Below are 23,792 nucleotides of genomic sequence, written 5' to 3' on the forward strand. Positions count from 1 at the left end.
CGAACTGCATTGCAGAGGCTCTCCAACTGCATTGCAATAGTACCTCAGGATCGAACGAGACAGAGGATTCTGCCTGAAACGTACGCAAAGGTCCTTTAATCAAATGAGACAATATGGTTCCTGAGGCCAATTCAAGTCTCAAACATCTATTACCTATAAGTGCAGACTGAAAAAATAAATGAAAAGATGTACCAAGGCCAGGATCGAACCCATGTATCCTGCTCACTACGCAGATGCACTAACCACTGCGCCACCCTGCCACAGTCGCTTTGCACAACTGCATGGACTGCCTTAGCATGCCTCCCTCCTCAAACCAAATTCCCATTCACGTGACAGTCGCCCCGCTGGATTAGCCGAGCGGTCTAAGTCGCTGCAGTCATGGACTGTGCGGCTGGTCGCGGCGGAGGTTCGAGTCCTCCCTCGGGCATGGGTGTGTGTGTTTGTCCTTAGGATAATTTAGGTTAAGTAGTGTGTAAGCTTAGGGACTGATGACCTTAGCAGTTATGTCCCATAAGATTTCACACACATTTAAACGTTTTTTTGACAGTATTCCCAATAAACACGAACACCATTACAGAGGTTCTCCAACTGCATTAGAGTAGCACCTGACTACCGAACGAAATGGGGGGATCCTACCTGAAACCCAGGTATAGATGGTTCAATCAAATGAACGTGATTTTGGATTCAGGAGGAAGCATGCTAGGGTAGTCCGTGCAGTTGTTCAAAACTACTGTGTCAGGGTGGCGTAGTGGTTAGCGCGTCTGCCTAGTAAATAGGAGACCTGGGTTCTTATCCTAACTTCGTACAAATTTTCATTCGTCAGTTTAGTCTGCGTGTATACGTCACAGATGTTTGGTTCAAATGGCTCTGAGCACTATGGGAATTAACTTCTGTGGTCATCAGTCCCCTAGAACTTAGAACTACTTAAACCTAACCAACTTAAGGACATCACACACATCCATGCCCGAGGCAGGATTCGAACCTGCGACCGTAGCGGTCGCGCGGTTCCAGACTGTAGCGTCTAGAACCGCTCGGCCACTCCGGCCGGCACAGATGTTTGTGACTTGAAAACATCTCAGGAGTTATATAGTTTCCTTTGATTAAAGCGTGTATGCCTCGGTTTCAGACAGGATCCGCCGTTTCATTCGATGCTGAGGTGCTATTCCAATAAAGTTGGAGAGCTTCTGCAATACTGTTCTAGTTTAGGGGGAATACCAAATGGACTGAGGCGTGAATGGGAATTTGGATTAAGGACGGAGGCGTGCCAAGGTAGTCTGAGAAATTGTGGACAGCCACTGTGGCAGGATGGCGTAGCGGATATCACATCTGCCTAGTGACCTGAAGACTCGGGTTCGAATCTCGCCCTTCATTCGTCGCTTCAGCCTGCCTGCTTACATCTATCAAGATGTTCGCAGTCTGCTCTAAACGGAAAGTAAGTGTGAGTGTGTTCTGACAACTACGAGGGTCCACGAGAGGTCGCCCCACAAATCCTGCTCCAGCTGACACGTTCTTCCGTTTCCTGGAGCGCAATATACGAGCTAGGCGCGTGCCGGCCTAATGAATCCGCACAGATACTACAGCAGGCCCACTGATAGCCGTCTTTCTGCGGCGTAATTGCTGGCGCTCGGCGGCCGGGCGAGAAGAAACAAGGCCGCAACACTGCCAGAGCAGACGACGCGTAATTAAATTGCCGCCTCGACCGTTCGCGGCCTTCATTACGCCCCAGGCGCCGACTCGATTTAGGAAGCGGCAAAGGAACGAGTGGACAAAAAAAAAAAGCGGACAACATTCCTAAACAAATTGCGCTGTAAAGCGAGATCGTTAACTTTTGTTGTGCGGCCTGTAAGAGCTTGTTTTCGGCCCGCGGAAGTTTCCCCCGGGCCGCGAAAAGAAGCGGCGTTAACGCAGTTTGGCGCACCCCGGGCCGTTTCTTTTCCTCCTTTTGCTGCGCGGGCAGTTCTGTCGCGGCCGAAATGAGCAAGTCGGCCGCCTCCACCCCCGCTCTCTGCCCCCGGCAGCGTTTTTCATCCCCGTAAACTGCTCTTATATTACACGGGGGATATTCTTTACGGGCGCGGAACCGCCGGGAAAAGTTTTGTGCGGTCGTGGAGGTACTGGAATGAGAAAAACGGTAAGGGTTGCTCGGCGAGAGAGAGAGAGATGGGAGCGCAGTTGTGTGCGTCACGGCCGCCGTGGAGACAACCTACACTGGCGTGACGTCACAGCGACCTCGTTACACCTAGTTAGCACTGTTACCTCGGCAACGGCGCTACGCAGCCTCCCATTATCACTCATCGCCCACTCTTAATAGATGTCTGCATTTCTCTTTCGAGTGGTAGATCGTAGCCTTTTGGTCTCGCAAACACCTTCTGAATGCTAAGGTCGACTGGATCATGACGTTACAATATTACTTGGCAATGGTTACGGTAATAAGCCCTTGGCTTTCTGCGCCAAGAAAAGAAAATTTAGATTTATATGCTGATTTTTTCCATTATAAGTGGTTTTGTGGAAGCCTGCGACTGTGAAAACAATGGGTTTGTTTATAAATAACATTTCTGATACCAGTCACGGTTTTCTTTCATTCATAATTTACATGACGCGTTTCGGGAAATGGTTTCCATTTTCAAGTGTGCTTTCTGTTTGTACTGTAGCCACTACGTAGCTCCATAATATTAATGATTGACTCGTTCCTATTCTTAATGTTCAACTTTATTCTCAAGCAATGCCAGGCATTAACATGGAACATTTAAGACAAAACAAACAAAAAGCAAAGAGTAAATGATTATGTGCACACTAGAGTCTTTGCCGCTGATCTGCTGTACTGTGCACACGCAACTATTCGTCTGCGTGCTCCCACAGTACTATGCCATTTTTATATAATGTTTACGATGTGTAAGGATCTCCTTTATTTGTCGACTTTACTGTAATATATATAAAAAACGCGCAATTTTTAGCAATCGATTTTTATTTGTAGGTAGTAGCGAAATTTGGAACAACTTGTACTTACAGTTTTCTAATGGTCCATCTGTATAGAGTGTCACACATCTTAAACATCACACGCAATTCTCCGTGCAAAGTGCACATCGAGAATAACTTACATAAATAGTTACAAAGATGTTTTTTGATGTAGTTGACAGAGATAAGGCTACAGATCTTCCACAGAGTATGATACGCTTTTGTACAGAGGGATTTATCTTAACAGTGTGGATTATAATTTGTTTATGTCTATGGTGTTTGTATCTATGGTGCTTATTTCTATGTGTTACTATTTTTATTCAAGTGTATTGTCAAAGTATCTGAAGAAATTCACTGATTCACTTTCAAGTTTTTGTCTTCGCATTTTCTGTAATAAGAATATATCTCCAGTTCTTCTACCAAATCCATTTTATGTCCTTTAGTTAGTCGGTGGAGTACTTGACGTTTTGCTCTACATTTTAATGCTACATAAGAACTAAAATACCCTTGAACAAAGAAAACACGAAACAAGAAATAGATATAGTGAAACAGATTGCAGTTGCCAATGATTATATTGCTTCCAACGTTGACAATGTCCTAGAAAAATTGAAGAAAGACCAAACACAAAGTGCATCACAGAAAAAAAAGATAAATACAAATGTATATCTAGCATCCCGTACATTGGCAATATATCACAGAAGATTGCAAATATTTTCAAAAATCACAAAGTAAAAGTTGGATTTTCTACATCAAATGAATTACAACAAAACAGAATCCACAATATAAAATGGAATCATGTACACTGGCTCAGGTTCTGAAATATACAAAGCTACATGCCAGGAATACTCCATGTTCTACCTAGGACGAACAGACCGAAATGTACACAACAGCAAGCAAAAGCCTACATACCTAACACACACACAACGCCAGCTAGAGCCACACACATACATAATACAGGACACTTATTTGGAAAAGTAGAGAAAAATTTATAAAGGACATAAAATGCAGTTGTTAGAAGAACTGGAGATACATCCACATTACTGAAAATATGAAAACAAAATGTTAAACGAAAAACTTGAAGGTGAATTTCTTCAGATCCTTCGACAATACACTTAAATAAAAATAGTAACACATAGAAATAAGCACCATATATTCGAGTATAAACATTATAGACGCAAGCAAATTATGGTCCATGCTGCTAAGGTAAATACCCTCTGTACAAAAGCATATCATACATACTTTGTGGAAGACCTGTAACATAATCTCCGTCAGCTACATCAAACAACATCTTTGTAACTGTTTGTTATTGTAAGTTATTCTCGATGTTTCCTCTGATCTGAAAATTGCATGTGATGTTTAGCGTGTGTGAGATTCTATGCAAATGGACCGTAAGAAAAGTGTTAACGACAGGTTGTTCCAAATTTCGCTACTAAATATTTAAAAATCGATAGGTAACTAAAAATTGCGTGTTTTTTTATATATTGCAGTAAAATCAACAAAACAAAGCAGTTCCACACATCAAGAACATTTCGTAAAAATGGTACATTAGAAAGACAAAACTCACTTGGAAATGGCCCGAAACGCATTGTGTAAAATACAAATAAAAGAAAATCGTCACTGTGAAACGTCCCCTTAGAAAACTTAATGAATTACTATGCAGATAAACCTCTTACATTATTTGATTTTCAAACAGCTGAGCAGAACTGAACGTACTCAGACATTTCTCTCTTTACTTATTCTGATCAACGCAACGCAATCTGACTTTCAAAAATCCCTACAAAAGAATGGCCCTGACTAAGATTAACCTATACGTTTCACAAATCACTTACCTCAAAAAAATCTTCGTTACTCGAACTACTGCAATACAGCGAGCACCAATACTGCTAGCTAAATAAGAGATTCTAACTACTGAAGGCACTAACTACTGATAGGCATAGTTAGCAAATGAAAGATTTTGTTACAGAACAAGCAATGTATTTACCTTAATAGTGTTCAAAAGTCATAATATATATATATATATATATATCAGTCCATGATATCCAATATTACAAATTTACTCTTTCTGATGGACACACGTCCAGATCGTCCGCTCTCAAAATTCCGCCATCTCTTACCTCACATCCACCACTGCTGGTGGCTCACCTCCAACTGCGCAACGCTACGCGCTGTTAACAGCCAACAGCCCAACACTACAATAGCGAATATTACAACAATGCCACCCAGCCACAGACTGCATACAGCACAGCCAGTGATTCTCATACAGAGCGCTACGTGGCGTTACCAATACAAAAACCTAAACAGCCTACTTACAACTGGTAGCAGGAAAGTTATTTATAAACAAATCCACACATTTCTATTAACTTACCTGCTACATCTCACTTGGTATTAATTACTTCAATACTGCACAACCGGACTCGTGTTGGCGCCCATCGCCATGTATAAATACAACCTAGTCATTGTAGAAAACATCGAAATTTTAGTTGAAGAACGTACAGGGGTTGGACAAAAAAATGGAAACGCCGAGAGAAATACGCAGTGTATGTTCGGAAAATAAGTTGAATAGATCCATTAGGAACAATTTATTGACAATAAAAATACAAATGTTTAGCATTCTTCAAAACAGCACCCTTGGGCATCAGTAGACATTTTGCAGCGATTCTGACAGTACTGATAGGCTTCCTGGAACATGCCAACTGGAATGCCCTTCTGACACCTCCTCACGGCGGCTTTCACATCATCTACCGTCCCAAAATGTTGGCCCTTTGAGCTTCCCTTTACTCCAGAAAACAAAAAGTAGCCCGCCGGTGCCAGGTCGGGACTGTACGGTGGCTGTCACACCGGCCTGCCAGGAACTGCGACTGTCGCAGAAGGTAAAAAACTAAATTTACATCCATATCCACAGATAAGCTATAGTCATGGTGATACATTAAAGTGTGTTCCATCTTTTTGTCAAAGAGCCAGCACCCAGTATTATGCTAGCAATAATTATTTAACTTCCTGAAACCATCTGAACATGAACCTGAAAAGTTTTAAAAACCGGTTAATGGAATAAAACATAATTATTCAAAAAAGTGACGTTGCAGTTCTGTATAACTTATTTACATTCAATATACAGTCACGGTTCTAAAATATCCGTAATCGATACGCATAATCTAACGAAATACTTCAATTATTGATCGACGGAAGAAGAACGTACAAAAATGTTCGTGAAAAGACAGGAATACAACAGGTAAGAAATGAAACAAATAGGAAGTGCAGGGCAGCCAAGGCGAAAAGGCTGCAGGAAAAATGTGAAGAAATCTAAAAAGAAATGACTGCCGAAAGGACTAGAGTGCTTTGGGAACGCACTGTTAACTCAAAGCGGAGAACCGATAGGTGGGAAATAATACGTTGAAGGTCTCTATGAGGGGCAGGACTTGTCTGTTGGCTTGACAGAAGAAGTTGGAGTCGATAAGGAAGACATAAGAGATCCAGTATTAAAATAAAAATATAAAAGAGCTCTGGAGACTTGAGTTCAAATAAGACAGAAGGGATAGATAACATTGCATCGGAATTTCTAAAATCATTGAGGGAACTGACAACCAAACAACTATTCAAGTTGTTGTGTGAAATCTATGAGACGAGGTACCGCCAGACTTTCGGAAAAAAATATCATCCACACAATTCCGAAGATTGCAAGGGCAGACAAGTGGGAAAACCATCGCACTATCAGCTTAACATCTCTTGCATCTAAGCTGCTAACAAGAAGGATGTACGGAAGAATGGAAATGAAATCTGAGAATCTGTTATTAGGTTTAGGAGAGGTAAAGATACCAGACAGACAGTGCTGACGTTGCGCTTAACAATAGGAACAAAACTGAAGAAAAATCGAGACATTCATAGGATTTGCCGGCATAGAAAATGCGTTTGACACTATAAAATGGTGCAATACGTTCGAAATTCTGAGAAAAGTAGGAGTAAGCTGCAAGGAAAGACGGGTGATGTATAACATGTACAAGAACCAGTAGGGGACAATAAGACTGGAAGACCAAGAACGAAGTGCTCGGATTAAAAAGGGTGTAAGACAAGGAGGATACAGTCTTTCACCCCTAATGTTCAATCTACACATCGAAGAAGCAATGACGGAAATAAATGAAAAGTACAAGAGTGGTATTAAAATTCAGGGCGTAACGATATCAGTGATAAGATCTGCTGATGACATTGCTATCATCAGTGCAAGTGAGGAAGAATTACAGAATCCTCTGAATGGAATGAGCAATTTAGTGTTAATTTATACAGATCACGAGCTGAGAGTAAATGGTAAAGAGACAACAGTACTGAGAAATAGCATAAATGAGAATAGGGAGAAACTTTACATACAAATTGGTGATCACGAAGTAGACGAAATTAAGGAATTCTGCTACCTTGGGAGCAGACGAAACAAGGAGGACATACAAGGAAGACTAGCACAGGCGAAGAGGGCACACCTGAATAACAGAAGTCTACTGGAATGAAACATTGCCTTCAATTTGAGGAAGAAATTACCGAGAATCAACAAAGATAAAAAGTCAGTCGTCAGCTGCACAAAAAAACCTTTATCTGGTTCACTTTATCAGGTTTCAACAGTTTAAATTGTCGTTTTCAGAAGTGAAATAGGCTCAGATCATTGGTAATCCAACGTCAAAATAAGAATCGGACGGTAATGTCTTCAGCTACAGAGTCAATAAAAAGGAGTGACATCTGTAAAAATATATGATACAGGCGATGAGTGAGAAAAAAATAACTGTCAAATTTCGCATCGTACATAGTACGTGCGAGGAAAGTCAACCACCAAACTGAGCCTATTTCACTTCTGAAGATGATAGCTTAAACTGTCAAAACCGTTAAACTGAACCAAATAAATGTTTTCTTCTGCAGCTAACGACTGACTTTTTATCTTTGTTGAAATATTCTGCAGCTGCTGAACCACAGCTATGAACAAGATAATTATTTCTGAGAATGTACATTTGGAGCATAGTAGTGTGCGGCAGGGAATCATGGACAGTGAGAAAACCGGAACAGAAGAGAATCGAAGCGTCGGAGATGTTGTGCTATAGAAGAATGTTGAAAATCTGTTGGGCTGATGAGGAATGACGAGGTTCTCCACAGAATCGGTGAAGAAAGGAACATATGAAGAACACTGACAAGAAGAAGGGACAGTATAATAGGGCACGTGTTATGACACCAGGGAATAACCTTCAGGACAGGAATTCGTGGCGGGTCGCATCAAACCAGTCACAAAACTAATAACTAAAAAAAGAAAGAAATTCGCATGTGAAAACTCGTGTTTAGTGTTTAGTGCGAATGATTTGTGATTCAGTGTGTGACTGTGTCCGCAAAGTATGTGGAAGATCGATAATTTTGCACAGTTTAAGAAACAATTTGTGCTTCGCATTTCTAAACGTTGGAAAAAAGCCGTTAGCTGTAGCTTCTGTATAGCAGTGTACTTGCTTATGTACTCAGGCCGTAAGTGGAATGCAGTACCAACCTCCAGCGGAGTGTGTGCTGATATGAAACTTCCTGCCAAATTAAAACTGTGTGCCGCAGAAAGACACGAACTCGAAATCTTTGTCTTCCGCGGGCAAGTGCTCTACCGACTGAGCTGCCCAAACACGTTCTCACAGCTTTACTTCCGCCAATACCTCGTCTCCAATGTTCAAAATTTCACAGAAGTTCTCCTTCGAAACTTGCACTACTAGTACTCCTGGAAGAAACGACTTTGCAGAGACATGGCTTAGCTACAACTTGGGGAATATTTCCATAATGAGATTTTCACTCTGCAGCGATGTGTGCGCTGATTTGAAGCTTCCTGACAGATTAAAACTGTGTGCTGGACCGAGGTTCGCACTCGGAACCTATTTAGTACTAACTTGTTTTTCGCTAATTGCCTTATAGTATTAATTTGCTAGAAATCTAAATATTTCGGCAGAGTCATTGTTAAACATACGCTACACCCCTGTCCAAAAGTATTGAGCACCAAAGGTAACTTTGAGTGTTGTGGAAAATTAAATAAATAGAAACAATTTCTTCGAGTTTATAATGTTTATTAGTAACATAAAATCAGTGTTTCGTGGGCCCACCTTTTGCCCTTATTACAGCAGAAATTCATTTTGGTAGAGAGTACGCTAGCTTCTAACAAACTTCGGTTCTTATGCCGTTCCACTCAAGGCGCACGCTGCCTTTTAATTCTTCTTTTGACTTAATTGTATTTAACCTGACCATGAGCTTCATAAGCCCTATAATTCTCTATGGGGTTCAAGTCCGGTGATTGGGCAGGCCAGTCCAGAAGCTCGATGTTATTTGCCCAAAGCTGCGGACAGATCCACGGCAGGTTGCGCTATCGTGCTGGAATTTAACGCCATCCATATTTGTATCGCCAAACAGGATTATAAGAGAGGGGGTAAAGCAGATTCTAGGACGTCTATGTTCTTTGGCCTTCACATACGACCATTTGTGCCACTCCCGCAGCCCTCATGCAGCCCCAGATCATGACACTCCCCCCGTCGTGTTTGACGGAAGGCACCACACACTCTGGGTTATATTCCTTGGCCATCCGGCGACGGACATACGTCGCACTGGTGTACCAACAATGTGATCTGTGAATAAATGTTGGAGAGACTTATTTCTAGATTTTTAAAATTAATACATTTTGTTTTCTACCCAAATCGGTATGTACTGTTACAGCATCAAGTTGACAAACCTACCTGAATGTTTGCTTCGTCGCCGGCCGCTGTGGTCGAGCGGTTCTAGGCACTTCAGTTCAGAACCGCGCTGCTGCTACAGTCGCAGGTTGGAATCCTGCCTCGGGCGTGAATGTATGTGATGTCCTTAGGTAAGTCAGGTTTAAGTAGTTCTAAGTCTTGAGGACTGATACCCTCAGATGTTAAGTCCCATAGTGCTTAGAGCCATTTGAACCATTTTGTTTGCTTCGTCGTATCATACGATATTTGATCAATCTTGTTCGGTGAACCTTTGGTGTTTCAGAGCTCACTCATACCGTGCCTTTCTATTCTTGTCAGAGAGCCATTGCTTCTTTCTGCCTTTACAGCTTTTCAGACCAGTTTCTTGAAGTCGTCTACGAGTGGTGCGAACAGATAATGTTTTTTTACAACTTTCAGACAACTCATCAGCGAGGTCTAGAGATGTTCTCTCCGTATTTCTAACGACTCTCTTACTATCATTCAGTCCTCACGGTCAGTTGTTATCTGCTTGCGCCAGGCTCTGGGCCTGTTAACATGCGACCCGGTCATGGCGAATCGCCCAATAGCGTACTGTACGAATCGGCGTGAACATTTCATGGTTTTCGATATCTCCACCTACGATTTCCCTCGCGCATGCAAAAACTTAATCTGCACTCATTTTTCTAACCTAAATTCGTTTCTTTTAGGCACAATGCAACAGTATCACAGATCTAAACAGGTTCAAATGGTTCAAATGGCTCAGAGCACTATGGGACTTACATCTGAGGTCACAGTCCCCTAGACTTAGAACTACGTAAACCTAACTAACCTAAGGACATCGCACAGATCCATACCCGAAGCAGGATTCAAACCTGCGACCGTAGCAGCAGCGCGGTTCTGGACTGAAGCGCATAGAACCACTCGGCCATAACGGCCGGCTTCTAAACAGGAAAAGAGCAAAAAGATGGTTCAAATGGCTCTGAGCACTATGGGACTCAACTTCTGAGGTCATTAGTCCCCTAGAACTTAGAACTAGTTAAACCTAACTAACCTAAGGACATCACAAACATCCATGCCCGAGGCAGGATTCGAACCTGCGACCGTAGCGGTCTTGCGGTTCCAGACTGCATCGCCTTTAACCGCACGGCCACTTCGGCCGGCGGAAAAGAGCACTAGGTTAGTAATATGTGTACACAACGAGTGAGTGTAGTGGACTGATCAGTACACAGGAATACATTCCAATGACAAATTTTAGTACACCATATGTTTTATGGGTTTGAGTTGGACACTTCTTTTTTGGGCCGCGCAGAGCGGCCGCGCGGTTTGAGGCATCATGTCACGGACTGCGCGGCCCCTCTCACCGGAGGTTCGAGTCCTCCCTAGGGCATGGGTGTGTGTGTTGTTCTTAGAGTAAGTTAGATTACGTTAGTTTAAGTAGTGTCTAAGTCTAGGGACCGATGATCTCAGCAGTTTGGTCCCTTAGGAATTCACACACATTGTTTTTGGTCTTTTTCGATGCCGACAAACTACTTTTTAAACCAAATGGTTTATTTACTGTTACGTACTTCGCACACATTCAAAATTTCTGGGATGCTCAATACTACTGGCCAAGGGTGTACATGCACGTCAAATAATGGGATGAGGGTTTAACGCCCCGCCGACACCGAGGTCATTAAAAGCAGAGCAAATGCTTAGATTCGACGGAAAAAGGAGATCGGCCACGTTCTTTCCGAAGGTACCTTCCCAACATGGCCGGATGGGGATCTTAAATCCCGGTCCCGCAGTATGCGGATACAGTATATGAGCCACAGCGCTCGGTTTCTGCTGCTGATGGCGACCACTTAGTGTATGTTTCTTCTTTACTAAAGACTTAGCAACTGTTGAATGGATGCCTTACTACAGAATTTGGTTTGTATACGCAAAGCTTGGATAATCGTTTTGAAAGTGACATGAGTCACCTGCTGAGCAGTGAAACTGGGTAAGAGACAGCAGAAGAAGTGAAAGAAAAGAAAGTAGCTAAAGTCATATATTGACATCGAAATGAGGGGGAAGTTTCTGAAATTGGGCGTCTGGAGGAAAATACGTTCTGGGTTAAAATGTGTCTGCCAAAAAATGGGATAAGAGGAGAATGGGAGAATTTTAAATGCAAGCTACAAAAGATCCCGGATATTCTGTCAGTAAGAGCATTAACTGCGACAGATAAGGCTCCACGTTAAAGTCTCGCTACGGCACACAGATTTAATGTACCAGGAAGTTTCAAACAGGAAGAGGATAAATTCAAATATTCTCCATTCGACTTTCCCTTGTCATATATTTTCTTACAATATCACTATACTAAGTGTAAGACTATTCCTTCCACTCTAAAATACAATACCATGTTTTATTCTTAAATATCTTTCACCTCTGTGGTATATTTAATTGCAAAGTCTCTGTGGCTCCAGAAAATAATTTAACATATGTTACATATTGCCTAGATAATGATCCACCGTAGCCACAAGACGATGGGAAATAAAAAGAATACAGAAAAAATATAAATAAATAATAATTTTTTAAAAAGTGTTCAGTGTTTTAAAATCGAAACGGATCGAAAAAATGAAAAAACGTCCAGTAAACATGGGCTGAATAATGCATACTTTAAGAGCTATGAGCACTTGTTCATATTCCCTACTATGAAACACGTCTCTTCTTCCACTGAACAAGTGTGCTCATATCTCTTAAGATATGCATTTACGAGCATATGGTAGTGGCCTTTATTATTATTTTTTTTTGTTCTTCCTACAACGTCTCAAAATATGAAAAGCAAAGAGAGAGCAATAGAAGCGACGGCTTCAGTGTACTGAATAAGCGCTCTTTGCTCCTTAGATATGTATCTCAGAGCCCATGCTTCTTGGATGTTCTTTCCTTGTTTTCGCACATACTACCAAGCCTCGAAATATGGACAAATTCCGTTAACACCCTGTATATTACTAACCGGACAAGAAGCTGCACAGAGTTCGTTGGAAAATTTCAGTTACGATGTTGTCTATCTAACGGTCTCCAGGGGCAACAAAAATTTGATTTTCAGCATTTCATGTAATTATATATAATGTGTGGTTACTGAAGGGGGGCAGCAGACTTTTCAGTAGTTGCAGGGCCAACAAGCAGTCTGGATGAGTGACTGATCAGGCCTTGTAACATCAACCAAAACAGACTTGCTGTGCTGGTACTGCGAGCGGCTGAAAGCAAGGGGAAACTACAGCCATAATTTTTCCCGAGGGCATGCAGCTTTACTGTATGGTTAAATGATGATAGCGTCCTCTTGGGTAAAATATTCCGGAGGTAAAATAGTCCTCCATTCGGATCTCCGGGCGGGGACTACTCAGGAGGACGTCGTTATCAGGAGAAACAAAACTGGCGTTCTACGGATTGGAGAGTGGAACATCAAATCCCTTAATTGGGCAGGTAGGTTAGAAAATTTAGAAAGGGAAATGGATAGGTTAAAGTTAGATATAGATGGAATTAGTGAAGTTCGGTGCCAGCAGGAACAAGACTTCTGGTCAGGTGAATACAGAGTTATAAATACAAAATCAAATAACGGTAATGCAGGATTAGGTTTAATAATGAATAAAAGAGTAAAAACGCTGATAAGCTACTGCGAACAGCATAGCGAACGCATTGTTGCAGCGAAGATGGACACGAAGCCCACGCCTACCACTGTAGTACAAGTTTATATGCCAACTAGCTCCGCAGATGATGAGAGATTGAAGAAATGTATGATGCGATAAAAGAAATTATTCAGGTAGCAAAAGGAGACTAAAACTTAATAAACATGGGGGACTGGAATTCAATTGTAGAAACAGGAAGAGAAGTAAAAGTAGTAGATGAAAATGGGGCAGGGATGAGGAATGAAAGAGGAAGCCGCCTGGTAGAATTTTCCACAGAGAACAACTTAATCATAGCTAACACTTGGTTTAAGAATCACGAAAGACGTTTGTATACGTGGAAGAGGCCTGGAGACACTAGAAGCTTTCAGATAGATTATATAATGGTAAGACAGAGATTTAGGAACCAGGTTTTAAATCGTAAGACATTTCCAGGGGCATGTGTGGACTCTGACCACAATCTATTAGTTATGAACTGTAGATTAAAACTGAAGAAACTGCAAAAAGGTGGGAATTTAAGGAGATGGGACATGAATAAACTGAAAGAACCAGAGGTTGTAGAGAGTTTCAGAGAGGGCATTAGGGAACGATTGACAAGAACAGGGGAAAGAAATACAGTAGAAGAAGAATGGGTAGCTCTGAGGGATGAAGTAGTGAAGGCAGCAGAGGATCAAGTAGGTAAAAAGACGAGGGCTAATAGAAATCCTTGGGAAACAGAAGAGATATTGAATTTAACTGATGAAAGAAAAAATATAAAAATGTAGTAAATGAAGCAGGCGAAAAAGAATACAAACGTTTCAAAAATGAGATCGACAGGAAGTGCAAAATGGCTAAGCAGGGATGGCTAGAGGACAAATGAAAAGATGTCGAATCTTATATCACAAGGGGTAAGATAGATACTGCCTACAGGAAAATTAAAAAAACCTTTGGAGAAAAGAGAACCACCTGTATGAATATCAAGGGCTCAGATGGAAACCCAGTCCTAAGCAAAGAAGGGAAAGGAGAAAGGGGGAAGGAGTGTATAGAGGGTCTATACAAGGGAGACGTACTTGAGGGCAATATTACGGAAACGGAAGAGGTTGTAGATGAAGATGAGATGGGAGATATGATACTCTGTGAAGAATTTGACAGAGCACTGAAAGACCGAACTCCAAATAAGGCTCCGGGAGTAGACAACATTCCGTTAAAACTACTGATAGCCTTGGGAGAGCCAGCCATGACAAAACTCTTCCAGGTGGTAAGCAAGATGTATGAGACAGGTGAAAAACCCGCAGACTTCAAGAAGAATATAGTAATTCCAATTCCAAGGAAAGCAGGAGCTGACAGGTATGAAACTTACCGAACTATCAGTTTAATAAGTCATGGTTGCCAAATACTAACGCGAGTTCTTTAGAGACGAATGGAAAAACTGGTAGAAGTCGATTTCGGGGAAGTTCAGTTTGGATTCCTTAAAAATGTTGGACACGCGAGGCAATACTGATCATAAATCTTTGAAGGTAGGTGAAGGAAAGGCAAACCCACATTTCTAGCATTTGTAGACTTAGAGAAGGCTTTGGACAATGTTGACTATTCTGAAGGTGGCAGGGGTCAAATACAGGAAGCGAAAGGCTATTTACAATTTGTACAGAAACCAGATAGCAGTTACAATAGTCGAGGAACACGAAAGGGAAGCAGTGGTTGGGAAGGGAGTGAGACAGGGTTGTAGCCTCTCCCCGACGTTATTCAATCTGTATATTGAGCAAGCAGTAAAGGGAACAAAAGAAAAATTCGGAGTAGGAATTAAAATCCATGTAGAAGAAATAAAAGCTTTGAGGTTTGCGTCTATGCTGTAATTCTGTCTGAGACAACAAAGGGCCTAGAAGAGCAGCTGAACGGAATGGACATTGTCTTGAAAGGAGAATATAAGGTGAATATCAACAAAGGCAAAACAAGGATAATGGATCAGGTGAGACACTTAAATTAGTAGATGACTTTTGCTATTTGGACAGCAAAATAACTGATGATGGTCGAAGAATAGAGGATATAAAATGTAGACTGGCTATGGCAAAGAAACCGTTTCTGAAGACAGGGAATTCGTTAACATTAAGTGTGGTGTCACCGCTAGACACCACATTTGCTAGGTGGTAACTTAAATCGGCCGCGGTCCTGTAGTACATGTCGGACCCGCGTGTCGCCACTGTGGGATCGCAAACCTAGCGCCACCACAAGGCAGGTCTCGAGAGACTGAGGAGACCTCGTCCCCAGTTGTACGGACAACATAGCTAGCGATTGGACGTGCTAAGCCTTGCTCTCATTTGCCGAGAGATAGACAGTAGAATAGCCCTCTGCTAAGTTAAATGGCGACCACCTAGCAAGGCGCCATTTGTATCAGTGCCAATAGCTTACGAGTATGCAGGAGAGATGTATTCCAACAAGAGAATAAAGTTAAGTATTAAAAAGGCTACGTATTTTTCTTTAGTGCATTTATAAGTCTCATGTTCCAGACTTCACGCCCGTCTGCGTTAGCCTTGCGTGCCCTATCGGCTACAGCATTGTGTCTGGGCTGTATGGTCTAGACACAACATTATTGGCGACGAGAAAAAGAGTTTGTATTAATTCGTTTGTGTCATGGCTTCGCCACAATCTCCGGATGTACTGTCCGAATTTTTTCGCTTGCAGAATCAGCAGTCGCAGGCGTTATTGGATGCCCTGGGACAGCTCGTCCAGGGTCAACGTGTGCTGCAACACGATGCGGCAGCCGCCGCTTCATCGCTACCGCAGCCACAACACGCCATTGCACCGCCCTTCCGTCATTTTGACTCCTCCTTGGAGTCCTGGCCGGAATGGTCCCGCCAGTTCAGCTTTCATCTAGCCGCCTACAGAATTCCAGGTAATGAGCGGCAGCCGTTTTTGCTTTCTTGTGTCGGTGTGTGCACCTACCGTGTGATAGTGAAGTTGTTTCCCCGGCGCGACGTAGCAACTCTGTCCTACGAAGAAATTTTGTCGGCTTTAGATGCCTATTTCAAAGAAACAGTAAATGTTGTTGCAAAACGGTATACGTTCTTTCGTACAAAACGTACGGCCGGTCAGACTAATAGGGAGTGGGTTGCGACATTGCAAGGACTTACTAGGGAGTGTGCGTTTGAATGTGAATGTGGCCTCCCTTATTCGGATACTATGGTGCGTGATGCAATTGCACAGAACGTTTCTGATGTTCGCATACGGGAACAGATTTTGAAACTAGTAAATCCCTCCCTTCAACAAGTGATAGACATATTGGATAGGCAAGACACACTTGACTTTGCTCAGGACTCATTTGAAACTTCGCCAGCAGTGTGTCACATTAACCGGCCCGCCGGGCCCACTGCACGGGACGCTACGCGGCCCTCGCGCCCGTCACAGCAGCGGCAGCCTACCTTGCAAACACGTGCGCCGCGTAAGCAAGCAACTGTAGTGAAATCATGCCCGCGGTGTGCAGCTAGACATTCGCGTGAAAATTGCCCGTCACGCCAAGCTATTTGCTTTTACTGTCAAAAGAAAGGACATGTTCAAAGTATTTGCCAGAAAAAGCTTAGATCAGACAATCACAATAATTCCAGGCCCTTTGCTTCGCGCCGGAATCGAACCCAGGACAATCAGGCTCGTGGACCTTCGCCCATGGACATTCATGTAGTTCATTCCCACCCGTCCAGTGACACTTTAGCTAACGGTGACTGTGTTCGTCCCACAAACAGTGTGCGTCGACGTCGCCGAAAATCCCGTGAAGTCGCAAGTGCTTCTGTACCTGTATCAGTTCAAATTGCACGTGACAGTCGCTCTTGTCGTCAGCAGGACAATAAACTTTTTGTGGACTTAAACTTTGAAGGCAAAGTGATACCATTCCAGCTCGATACCGGGGCTGCAGTTTCATTGCTCAATCACGACACGTACAAACAACTGGGCAAACCGCCATTGCGTGCCGCAAATGTTAAGTTACATAGTTACTCTGGACAGCATATACCTGTGTTAGGACAGTGCAGCCTTCTTGCCACATACATGGGACAGACAAAACTTGTATCATTTTACGTTCTTCGTTCTACTTCTGCAGTGAACTTGTTTGGTTTAGATTTATTTCAATTGTTTAATATGTCTATAGTAAATCAGGTCCTATCAGTGAATCAGACTGTGCCTTCCGCCAGTGTTTCTAGTCTTTGTGAAGAATTTGCAGACATTTTTGCACCGGGCCTTGGTTGCGCTAAGAACTATGAAGCGCATTTGGAACTGCAAGAACACGCGCAACCGAAATTTTTCAGAGCGCGCAATGTTCCCCACGCATTGCGTGATGAGGTCGCCAGAACATTAGCCGATTTAGAATCTCAAGGTGTAATTGAACGTGTGCAGGCTTCTCTCTGGGCCTCACCCTTAGTAATTTTGCCAAAACCTTCCGGTAAACTGAGACTTTGTGTGGACTTCAAGGCAACAGTGAATCCACAACTTGTGACTGCCACTTTTCCTTTGCCCCGCCCGGAAGATCTTTTTGACAAACTGTGCCCGGGAAAATATTTTTCCAAATTGGACCTAGCAGATGCGTACTTGCAAATACCTGGGGACGAAGAATCCCAGCGCGTCTTAGTGGTTAACACGCATCTTGGCTAGTATCGCTTCAAAAGACTGCCATTCGGGTGTGCATCCGCCCCTGCTTTGTTTCAGCAATATTTACAAACTGTTTGTGCATCGGTCCCTACTGCTGGGAACTATCTGGACGATATTGTGATCTGAGGAAAGACAGAAGCCGAACATTTGCAACATCTCCGAACATTATTTCAGGTCTTGCGTCAGAATGGTCTTCGCTTGAGGAAGGACAAATGTGTGTTTTTTGCTCGGGACTTACCCTACCTGGGGCATGTCATAAATGCCCAAGGTATACATCCGAGTCCAGAGCACCTCCGTGCCATACAGGAGTTGCCTTCGCCACGGGATGTTAAACAACTACAGAGTGTGCTGGGTAAAATTAATTATTATGCAAAGTTTGTGCGCAATGCTTCTTCCATTTCCGCTCCGCTTCATCGCTTGCGCCTTAAAGGTGTTCCGTTCGTCTGGACGACGGAATGCGACCGCGCCTTTCGCCAGTTGAAATCGGCGTTACTTTCACATACTTGCCTTACGCCATTCGATCCCCGAAAACCCCTTTTGTTGATGGTAGATGCATCGGATTTCGGGATCGGTGCTGCGCTTGCGCACAAATATGGCTCGCATGATCGCCCTATTGCCTTTGCGTCCAAATTGCTCTCCTCTGCGCAAAGAAATTATTCAGATAGAGAAAGAAGCTTTAGCTCTCGTGTTTGGTGTTACAAAGTTTCACGATTTCTTGTATGGTCGTCACTTTACCATCATCACGGACCACAAACCTTTGACATCACTTTTTCATCCGACCAAGCCTGTACCTCCACGTACAGCGCAGAAATTCATTCGCTGGTCACTTTTTCTCTCGCAGTACCGCTACGATATCTTGTATCGGTCCACTGCTAAGCACGGAAACGCTGATGCGTTGTCCCGTTTGCCTGTTGCTGAGGATAAAGCATTCGATTCTTCCGAACTTGCTTGCATGTTCATTGATTCGGAAACCGATGACGTGGTCGAATCGTTTCCGATTGATTTTCGTCGTGTAGCTACAGCCACAGCTACTGACCCTGTCCTTGCTAATGTTTTGCGTTTTGTTGCTACGCAATGGCCCTTGTCAAAGTCACGGATCGAGGATCCTTTGGTTCGCCGTTTTCTTGCTCACAAGGAGAGCCTTTTTGTACGACGTGGTGTTTTGTTGTTGCGTTCCGATAATGATCAATCCAGAGTCGTGGTCCCACGTTCGTTACAGTCCTCTGTCTTAAAGCTTCTTCACCAAGGACATTGGGGTATAGTGCGTACGAAACAACTTGCTCGTCAGCACTGTACTTGGTTCGGAATCGATGCTGCGATTACGAATATGTGCTCTTCTTGCGTGGCGTGTGCCGAACAACAATCCGCACCGCCGCGGAAATTCTTTGCCTGGCCGAAAGCCACTTCCCCTTGGCAACGCTTGCACATCGATTTTGCTGGTCCATTCTGGAATGCTCGGTGGTTGGTTGTGGTCGATGCTTTCAGTAATTTTCCTTTTGTTGTCCGGATGTCTTCCACGACGTCTTCTGCCACAATCCAAGCCTTGTCTGCTATCTTTTGCATTGAAGGTCTTCCGCAGACTATTGTTTCCGACAATGGCCCGCAATTCATGTCCGCAGAATTTCAGTCCTTCTGCGAGGCCAATGGTATTCAACATCTGACATCCGCGCCGTTTTCGCCTCAGTCCAACGGTGCCGCTGAACGATTGGTCCGGACTTTCAAGTCACAGATGTTGAAATTGAAAGAGTCGCATTCTCGGGAGGACGCTTTGTTGCTCTTTTTGTCTTCGTATCGCTCTCAGCCCCGCGATGGTCGCTCGCCGGCTGAATTGCTCCATGGTCGTTCTCATCGCACCTTGATGTCTTTGCTGCATCCGCCACATCAGGTTCCTGTGCAGCGGCGGACTCCTGCTTTTGCTCCTGGCGACGTTGTCTATTATCGCACCTATCGCGGTTCACGGCGTTGGCTCGCAGGGCGCATTCTTCGCTGTCTCGGCCGCGCGATGTATGTGGTTTTGGGGGCCTCTGGTGAGGTGCGTCGGCATCTCAATCAGCTGCGCCTCTGTCGTCGCCTGGGTTCTGCCGCTCCCCGTCTGCTTTCAGCGACGGAGCCGTCCGGTCAGCGCCTTGGGGACCCATCTACTGGCTCGTCTCATCCCCAGGTGTTACCGACGCTGCCTTCCCTTTTGCCTCATGGCGTCGCGCCGCCGCCGCAGCCGCCGCCGGCGCCGCCCGCAGTGGACGCTTCGCTGCAACCGCCCGGCGCCTCCCAGGGTCACGCGCCGCCGCTCGCTTCTCGTGACCAGCCGTCCTCCGCCATGGACCTCTTGCCCGCTCCGGACCAGATGTCGTCATCGCGCGTCGGGTTCCCCGACGCAATGGAGGTCGACCCTCCGGCCCCTCCTGTCTCATTACGTGCGCATACACCGCATGTTGACGTGCACCCTGGACTAGGTTTTCAGGCGTTTCCTAGCTCCCCTCGGACCGAATGGCCGGGTGCGGGTGGCACAGCCTCGCCTGTTGTTAGGCTCCCCACCTCATCGCATACGTCAACATGCGGTCCTCCCCACGGCGGGCGGAAGCCTTATCTCACGACCGTTCGCCGATTTGCGGGGGAGGAATGTGGTGTCACCGCTAGACACCACATTTGCTAGGTGGTAACTTAAATCGGCCGCGGTCCTGTAGTACATGTCGGACCCGCGTGTCGCCACTGTGGGATCGCAAACCTAGCGCCACCACAAGGCAGGTCTCGAGAGACTGAGGAGACCTCGTCCCCAGTTGTACGGACAACATAGCTAGCGATTGGACGTGCTAAGCCTTGCTCTCATTTGCCGAGAGATAGACAGTAGAATAGCCCTCTGCTAAGTTAAATGGCGACCACCTAGCAAGGCGCCATTTGTATCAGTGCCAATAGCTTACGAGTATGCAGGAGAGATGTATTCCAACAAGAGAATAAAGTTAAGTATTAAAAAGGCTACGTATTTTTCTTTAGTGCATTTATAAGTCTCATGTTCCAGACTTCACGCCCGTCTGCGTTAGCCTTGCGTGCCCTATCGGCTACAGCATTGTGTCTGGGCTGTATGGTCTAGACACAACATTAAGTATAGATTTAAGTGTCAGGAAGTCTTTTCTGAAAGTATTTGTATGGAGTCTAGTCATGTATGGAAGTGAAACATGGACGATAAACACTTTAGACAAGAAGAGAATAGAAGCTTCCGAAATTTGGTGCTGCAGAAGAATGCTGCAGGTTAGATGAGTAGACCACGTAACTAATGAGAAGGTACTGAATAGAGTTGGGGAGAAGAGGAATTTGTGGCACTACTTGACTAAACATTTGGAAAATTTGGAAATTTGTGGTATGATCATTTGGGATCAAACTGCTGAAGACATCGGTCCCTAAGCTTACACAGTACTTAATCTAACTTAAACTAACTTACTCTAAGGATGACACACACACACCCATGCCCGAGGGAGGACTCGAATCTCCGACGGGGGTGAGCCGCGCGAACCGTGACAGGATCCCTTAAACCACGTGGCGTTGATTAGGAGAAGGGGTTGGTTGGTAGGACACGTTCTGAGGCATCAAGGGATCACAAATTTAGTATTGGAGGGAAGCGTGGATGGTAAAAAAATCGTAGAGGCCAACAGATAAATACACTAAGCAGATTCGGAAGGATGTAGGCTGTAGTAGTTATTCGGAGATGAAGATGCTTGAACAGGATAGAGTAGCATGGAGAGCTGCATCAAAGCAATCTCTAGACTGAAGACCACAACAATAACAACATATAATTATAGATCGAATAAAAAAATTAAAAATGCTATTATAATCTGCTCATTAAGAGATACAATATTGTGTTTCTGGCTTAACACAATAAGTCAATAATTAAAATTTTAAACTTTATATATGTCTCGAGGCAGCGTTAACTCACGGCGCACAAATTATCCATACTTTATTCTTCCACTATTTGCGAATAAAGGTACATAGACTTACAACGAAGTTTACAAATAATTCAAAACTTTTCGAAACTACGAAATAGCAGTGCCTGCATTATTACGGAACACGGTGCAATGTTTCTTAACAGGGCAGGAACTTTTTTTTCTATTAATTTCCTAATACCAGGTCCTCGACTCTCCATAAATATGTCCTTCCTGGACGGCAATATAAGTTTGGATGTGGCTGTGATTCGTGAACGGAGAGCTGAAGCGGTTAAGGCGACCGCTCGCGTGAAGAATGAAATCCGGTTTCGAGTCCCGGCCCTGTACAAATTTTCATTGATGTCATTCCAACATACAGCCGATGGTGGGTCTTATTCGCAATTGCGAATATATTTCCTGAATTTCTTGACGGCTGTAGTCGCTGAAGAGCTGTTCCTTCGGATATGCATTCATGTCGCAGTTGTTAAGTCTTCGAAGTACACACTCCACAACAAAATCACGGAATCAAGGTACTGGCAGCTACGGTGATGTATGTGTCGATGTATGTGATTCACTATACATGGAGTGCGTAGGCACCTGTAGCTGGCATTAACGAGATGCTGAAAGTGATCGTCTAAATAAAATAGAACTTCTGAGAAAACACATGGCTGTCTGGTAATTTTTCCCGAGCGGTTCTAGGCGCTTCAGTCCGGAACCGCACGACTGCTACTGTCACAGGTTCGAATCCTGCCTCGGGCATGGATGTGTGTGATGTCCTTAGGTTAGTTAGGTTTAAGTAGCTCGAAGTTCTACGGGACTGATGACCTCAGATGTTAAGTCCCATAGTGCTCAGAGCCATTTGAATCATTTTTGGTAATTTTTCTTTGGTAAATATCCGACCGGCCGCAATCCCGTATTTAAAAAAAAAATGTTCAAATGTGTGTGAAATCTTATGGGACTTAACTGCTAAGGTCATCAGTCCCTAAGCTTACACACTACTTAACCTAAATTATCCTAAGGACAAACACACACACCCAAGCCCGAGGGATCAGCTACACAGTCCATGACTGCAGCGCCTTAGACCGCTTTTTTTTCTTTTTAATCTCATTTTGTTCTACATTGTTCGTTGACTTTGTTCGTTGCGGACATCCGATGACAATCCTTCTGGTTGTTTGTTGATCCGTTCACTCAATTTTTTTATTACAGAGGGTAGCTAAACCCTCTGACCGAACACGCTGAGCTATCGTGCCGGCTTTTTTTGTTCGTTTCAGTTCGTCCATCTGCTGAGGGCGGACGTCGCAAGACACCCGTTTCAGTTCGTCGTTGATCCATTAACTCAGTTTTTTTTATTACAGAGGGCAGCTAACCCTATGACCGAACTCGCTCAGCTACCGTGCCGGCGACCGCTCGTCTAATCCCGCACGGCAATCCCGTATCCACTGTGGGTCAACAGACATTGTTGTCATTCCAATTTACTGCCAATGTGAGAAATATTCGCAATTTCAAATACGTTTCCTGTACATTTCGAAACTATTTCCCGCTGAAAGGAAAGAACTTTATCGCTCACTTTATTTTCGCTGTTCACGTAGCCTGAATCATGACGTTTGAATTTGTTACTTCTTTCTCACTAGCTCTATTCGGAAGACGTTCTGTATATAATATCCACACATACAACTGAACGCATCTGCAAAATTACATCATTGTACGACACATAGCTCGGGAGGTATTACGTTTCATACGTGGGTGTTCCACTGTTGTTTGCTGATACATTTATAATTAGATTCTCGTATAAAATCGTTTGATTTCTCTGGTTGAAATATAGTTTCAAAGAACTAGAAGTTTAATTAATTCTCGAGGATCTGAGGTAGGTAATGAGAGACTGCGGCGGTCCCTTTAAAGTATCCAGTGTGCGCATCGTGCCCTGGCTCCCTGGCGCTGTTTTCCCTCAGGCAGCACTTAAAGCGCCGAGCTTC

Source organism: Schistocerca nitens, chromosome 1 (genome assembly GCF_023898315.1).
Source record: "Schistocerca nitens isolate TAMUIC-IGC-003100 chromosome 1, iqSchNite1.1, whole genome shotgun sequence".
Classification (NCBI taxonomy): domain Eukaryota; kingdom Metazoa; phylum Arthropoda; class Insecta; order Orthoptera; family Acrididae; genus Schistocerca; species Schistocerca nitens.